This window comes from Capricornis sumatraensis, chromosome 20 (genome assembly GCF_032405125.1).
Source record: "Capricornis sumatraensis isolate serow.1 chromosome 20, serow.2, whole genome shotgun sequence".
NCBI lineage: Eukaryota > Metazoa > Chordata > Mammalia > Artiodactyla > Bovidae > Capricornis > Capricornis sumatraensis.
The window spans coordinates 7,563,232-7,568,890 of record NC_091088.1 but is presented as its reverse complement, the minus strand read 5'-3'; positions in this window follow the sequence as shown (position 1 = coordinate 7,568,890).

The following is a 5,659-nucleotide window of genomic DNA, read 5'->3' as shown; positions in this document are numbered from 1 at the left end:
CCCAGTGGAAAATTCTGGATATGTTCATTATCCATAAACAATAGATTTTACTGATTTCTTGGAGTGTTCGTTGACTATATGCATAAAAACTAATGAATTGTTAATGTATTCTTTATTGATGCTTAATGGAACTTAATTATGATGTGTTCATGTTACTAAGACATCATTTCTGAGCACACACAAAAAAGCAGCATGTTTTCGTTGCTGGTACTGGTGAAGATTTATGTATTATTCCATAGACTAGTTACCACCTGATAGTACTATCCTGTTTCACAGTTGACACTGCTCCAACGTGAGCAGCTGGGATGTCCCCACAGGCCAAGAGCCCTACTCGGTTGCCAGGCTCCTTAACTTCATGTTTTTCTTGCTGGTAAACCAGAGGCTGCTGGCTAATCAGAAAGAAGGCCGATACCAGCAATACCTACTTACTGTTGTTATTCCAAAAAGAAATTTGTGGCTCTTAAAATTTAGACACACTAGGCAGAAATAATTTTGGGGAGAAACCCAAAGGGAAGGTTTGGAAAGAACAGATGACATCAGGGTTGAGTCAAACGAATGACTCATGAAGTCAGGCCTGTCACCTTCACCAGGAGGGACTGGCCCATCTTCTTCACCAAAACCCTCAAGCTACTGTAGATTTCAGGGACTCTCTTCAGGTTTCTCTTGTTCTTGAACACAGATAAAAGGTTCTCAGGAACCCCCTGCACTTTATCTGACTTTGCTTTTCCGCTTGAGAATAAATGTTCCTTATTCTGTTGACTGACTCAGGTTGCAGCATCTTCTAAAAATGACACAGTGGAGAGGGAACCTGAAGGGCTGATGCTAGGAGGCTCCAATACCCAGAAGAGCTGTTCTGCCACTAGTATTCAGCAAAGCAAGGGGCTTTTCCTTAGCCTTAATTGTAAAGTGGAGAACAGGAGTAGGTGGAAAAAAAGAATATTATATGAAGCCTGAGAGTGGTGGCTGTCTGGGATGTCAGCTGCTCAGATGAGACACTCAGTCCCTGCTTTATCCATCTCATAGGCTGTGGTGCTTGGGTGGCAGATCTTTTATGTAGCCCTATAGCCAGTTTCTTCCAGAGGAAGGAGGGTCAAAGAGGGGGGACTATTTAAATGGAACTCTCCTGGAAGTACTAGTACACATTTTGTGAGTCTTTACAACTGTTATATCCTCATCCATAGGCTTTCTGTATCGCTGGAATTCTGCAGTTGGAGAAATGCCAAATGGTCTTAAGTTAGCTTAGACCCTGGTCTAGATCACCACTGACATCTGGGTCTACACTGGTCCCGAACAGTGTTCCTGCTTCTACTTGGATTTTCCTCCAGTTCATTTGTCACACAGCAGCCAGGGTAATGTTTGTAACGTTTGAGTCTGATTATCCCACTCTCCTCCTTAAGTCCTCCAACCCTTACTTTCCATTTTCCTTAAGTGCAAACTGGGGAACGTATTGTGTGTGTGTGTGTGTGTGTGTGTGTGTGTGTGTGTGTGTGTGTGTGTGTGTGTGTGTGTGTGTGTGTCCCTAATACTTCATGTACTAGGCATTCCTCATTTGCTTTACGTGGGGAACGTATTGTGTGTGTGTGTGTGTGTGTGTGTGTGTGTGTGTGTCCCTAATACTTGATGTACTAGGCATTCCTCATTTGCTTTACGCGCCCCCCGTACTCGACGCCAATTCCGTCCTCACGGAAATTTCCTTTTGTGCTGGGATACGCCTTGGTGAAGCCAGTGATCCTGTGCATTTCCTTCTCCAATTTCTCATTTTGAGGCCATTACTTCCTCCCCTAGCCAGCCCACTTTGAAGCAAGAACAAAAATTCAAAGGAACTGTTGGCACTTATGGATGAGGCTAAGAATGTTTCACCTCCAGGATTCTAGCTAAGGTGGGCATGTGGAAAGAGCGAGTAACTCAGGCTGCAGGCACTCAGGGAGCAGACTGAAAGATCAGAGGATAATTTCTTCACGCCACCCCAGGGCGTCACCTGCGGCCAACCTGCTGTTCAACAGTGCTGAAAGCCCCTCGCCCTCGACAGCACACGAGAGCTGGGCACCCAGTGTGGGGAGAGGAGCCTGGACGGAGAACCTCTCCCCTCTGCCAGTGACCAGGCGCACCAACTGCTGTAGTTACTCCTCTGCTTGGAACTCTTCTCCCAGTTCCTCCCTCCTTCGGTCTCACTCCTGCTAGTCCTCCTCTTTCAATAGTAAAAACCGCTTCTTCAGCGTGCCTCAGTGCCCTGTCCTGATCTCTAGGGTGTCCCTTACTGACATTACTGTCAGGCAACATTCTACACAAGGACTTGCCTCATGGTCCAGCGGTAAAGAATCTGCCTGGCCATGCAGGGAACACAGGTTCGATCCCTGCTCTGGGAAGATCCCACATGGTGCAGAGCAACTAAACAGATGCACCACAAGTACTGAAGCCTGCGTGCCCTGGGGCCTGTGCTTCACAGGAGAAGCCACTGCAACGAGAAGCCCATGCAGTGCGACTAGGGTGGCCTCGCTGGGGCACAACTAGAGAAAGCCCGCACAGAGCAATGAAGACCCAGAGCAGTTACAGCAACTCGTTAGAAAAGTAAAGTCTTCATAGAGGCCTTCCCTGGCGGTCCAGTGGCTAAGACTCCACTCTCCCAATGCAAGGGGCCCAGGTTTGGTCCCTGGTCAGGGAACTAGATCCCAAACGCCACAATTAAAGAGTTCGCATGCTGCAACCAAAGATCCTGTGTACTGCAACTGAGAGACTTCACATGCTGCAGTGAAGACTGAAGATCTTGTGTGCTGCAACTGAAACCTGTCAATTTTTAAAAAAAACGTCTACACAGGGATGTCTTTGGCGGTCCAGTGGTTAACACTTCCCCCTCCAGGGCAGGAGGTGCACAGCTGATCCCTGGCAGGGGAGCTAAAATACAACATGCCATAAAAAAAAAAAAAAAAACATAAAGCAGGAGCAATATGGTACCAAGTTCAGTAAAGACTTTACTAAAAAAAAAAAAATTCTACATAGATTATTTACTCCTGACAACAGATGTATTAGGATTCCTATTCTACAGATCAGGACATAGGCACAGAGGTTAAGTCACGTGTCCTATAATACACAGGTCAGAAGTAGCAAAACAGGCTACACACCTGGGGAGTCAGGCTCCAGGGCCCACATTCTTAACCACTAGACTGCCCCTGCCTCATATACAAATAAGTACATGTTTGGGACTACTTGTTTAGCATCCATGTTCCCTTGAGATGAAGTTGAGTAAGGGTGGGAGGTGGGTAAAATCAGTCATTGCCGAACTTCTAGCTGTCAGCAGGCATGTTGCTGCTGTTAATGTGTTAATAGTAGAATATATTTTACATATTTTCTTTAAAAAAATTATCCCCACTTTTTCATATAATTTTTTTAAAACTGTTTGATATTTATAAATTAGTCATCAGGCCTTTGTAGGAGAAATACAAAATTGGTCTGGCTCCTGCCACTATTCCTAAATTATTTCCTGAATCTTACAACGTTCCACTTCCCCTTCCCCACCAGTACATACAGGCATCACAAGGAAAAAGGAGCAGTAACTCCAAGAACAGAGCCGCCATCCTGTCGTGCCTGACACAGAGTCAGACCATGGTGCTTTCTCCTAATAAACAATGTAGCCTCTAAGCAGTAACTCCACTAATGGTGAGGATGCTGGTTATTAGACCAGCCACTTGGGAAGACAATATGTGCATAATGTGTGCATGCCCTTAACCACTTGTTTTGATGAGTGGTTAAGAACCAAGAAAATATTCTTAGCCCTCCACTTTTTAAAGTAAATTTACTGCTACCTGTGTTTTTTATATTTTGTTTTCTCATTACACTGTTTTATTTTTAATTGACGTATTCACAGACTGTAATGCACAAATATTAGGTGTATGATTCTACTGAGTTTTGACAATTGTATACACGTTTAACCACCAATTAAGATCAAAACATTATTTAAAAAAACATTTTCATTGTTATCTAATCGGGGTGCAGCTGCTGACAAAATCAGTGCTCACAAATGGTAGATAGAAAAGGAGCCTTTAATCAGAATGCCAGCGATCTGGGGAGATAGTGGATTCAGTGTCCCCAAAAAATTATCTCCGAAGATTCTGCTTGGCAATGAAGCTTTTAAAGGGAAGTAATACCAGTTAAGGCTGTATATTGTCACCCTACTTATTTAACTTATATGCAGAGTACATCATGAGAAAAGCTGGGCTGGAAGAAGCACAAGCTGGAATCAAGATTGCCAGGAGAAATATCAATAACCCCAGATATGCAGATGACACCACCCTTATGGCAGAAAGTGAAGAGGAACGAAAAAGCCTCTTGAAAGTGAAAGTGGGGAGTGAAAAAGTTGGCTTAAAGCTCAACATTCAGAAAACGAAGATCATGGCATCTGGTCCCATCACTTCATGGGAAATAGATGGGGCAACAGTGGAAACAGTGTCAGACTTTATTTTTTTGGGCTCCAAAATCACTGCAGATGATGACTGCAGCCATGAAATTAAAAGATGCTTACTCCTTAGAAGAAAAGTTATGACCAACCTAGATAGCATATTGAAAATCAGAGACATCACTTTGCCAAAAAAGGTCTGTCTAGTCAAGGCTATGGTTTTTCCAGTGGTCATGTATGGATGTGAGAGTTGGACTGGGAAGAAAGCTGAGTGCTGAAGAATTGATGCTTTTGAACTGTGGTATTGGAGAAGACTCCTGAGAGTTCCTTGGACTGCAAGGAGATCCAACCAGTCCATCCTAAAGGAGATCAGCCCTGGGTGTTCTTTGGAAGGAATGATGCTAAAGCTGAAACTCCAGTACTTTGGCCACCTCATTCGAAGAGTTTACTCGTTGGAACTCTGACGCTGGGAGGGATTGGGGGCAGGAGGAAAAGGGGACGACAGAGGATGAGATGGCTGGATGGCATCACTGACTCGATGGACGTGAGTCTGAGTGAACTCCAGGAGTTGGTGATGGACAGGGAGGCCTGGCGTGCTGCGATTCATGGGGTCGCACAGAGTCGGACACGACTGAGCGACTGAACTGAACTGAATACCAGTTAATCACTGAGACACGGGGGGTCAGAGTTGTTGCCATTCCCCACTGTGTGCAGGCTCCTCAACTTTTTAAAAAAATACAAGAATCTTGTGGTTCCAGCTACTCTTATCAGGTAAGGATTCTTTTGCATTTCTTTTCTTTTTTTAAAATTTATTCATCTGGCTGTGCCAAGTCTTAGTTGTGGTATGTGGGATCTAGTTCCCTGACCATGGACACTGCTCTCCCACATTGGAAGAGTGGTTTTAACCACTGGCCCACCAGGGAAGTCTCCTCAACTTCTTTTCTTCTTCTAGCTGTAATCCTGTTCACACACTGATCACACAGTTTGGGAGATTACTGAAGGGGAAGCTAGGGAAGAGATCTGGTCATCAGTTACTTACTTATTCCTCACTTCTACTTCTTTGATCTACAGAAAGAACCAACAAGTTAGGCAAGATATTGTTTGATTACAAGATTTCAAAGGTGTGCTTGGCCTGGAGATGAGTAGAGCCTGGGGGTGCCTGGTTTAAAAGTTAAAGTATAGCTGTACTAAAGTGACAAAAGAGGCCTCCTGCTGCGGCGGGCTTCCTGCAAAGAGCTGCTTACACTGAATCTCATATAAATGGATTAT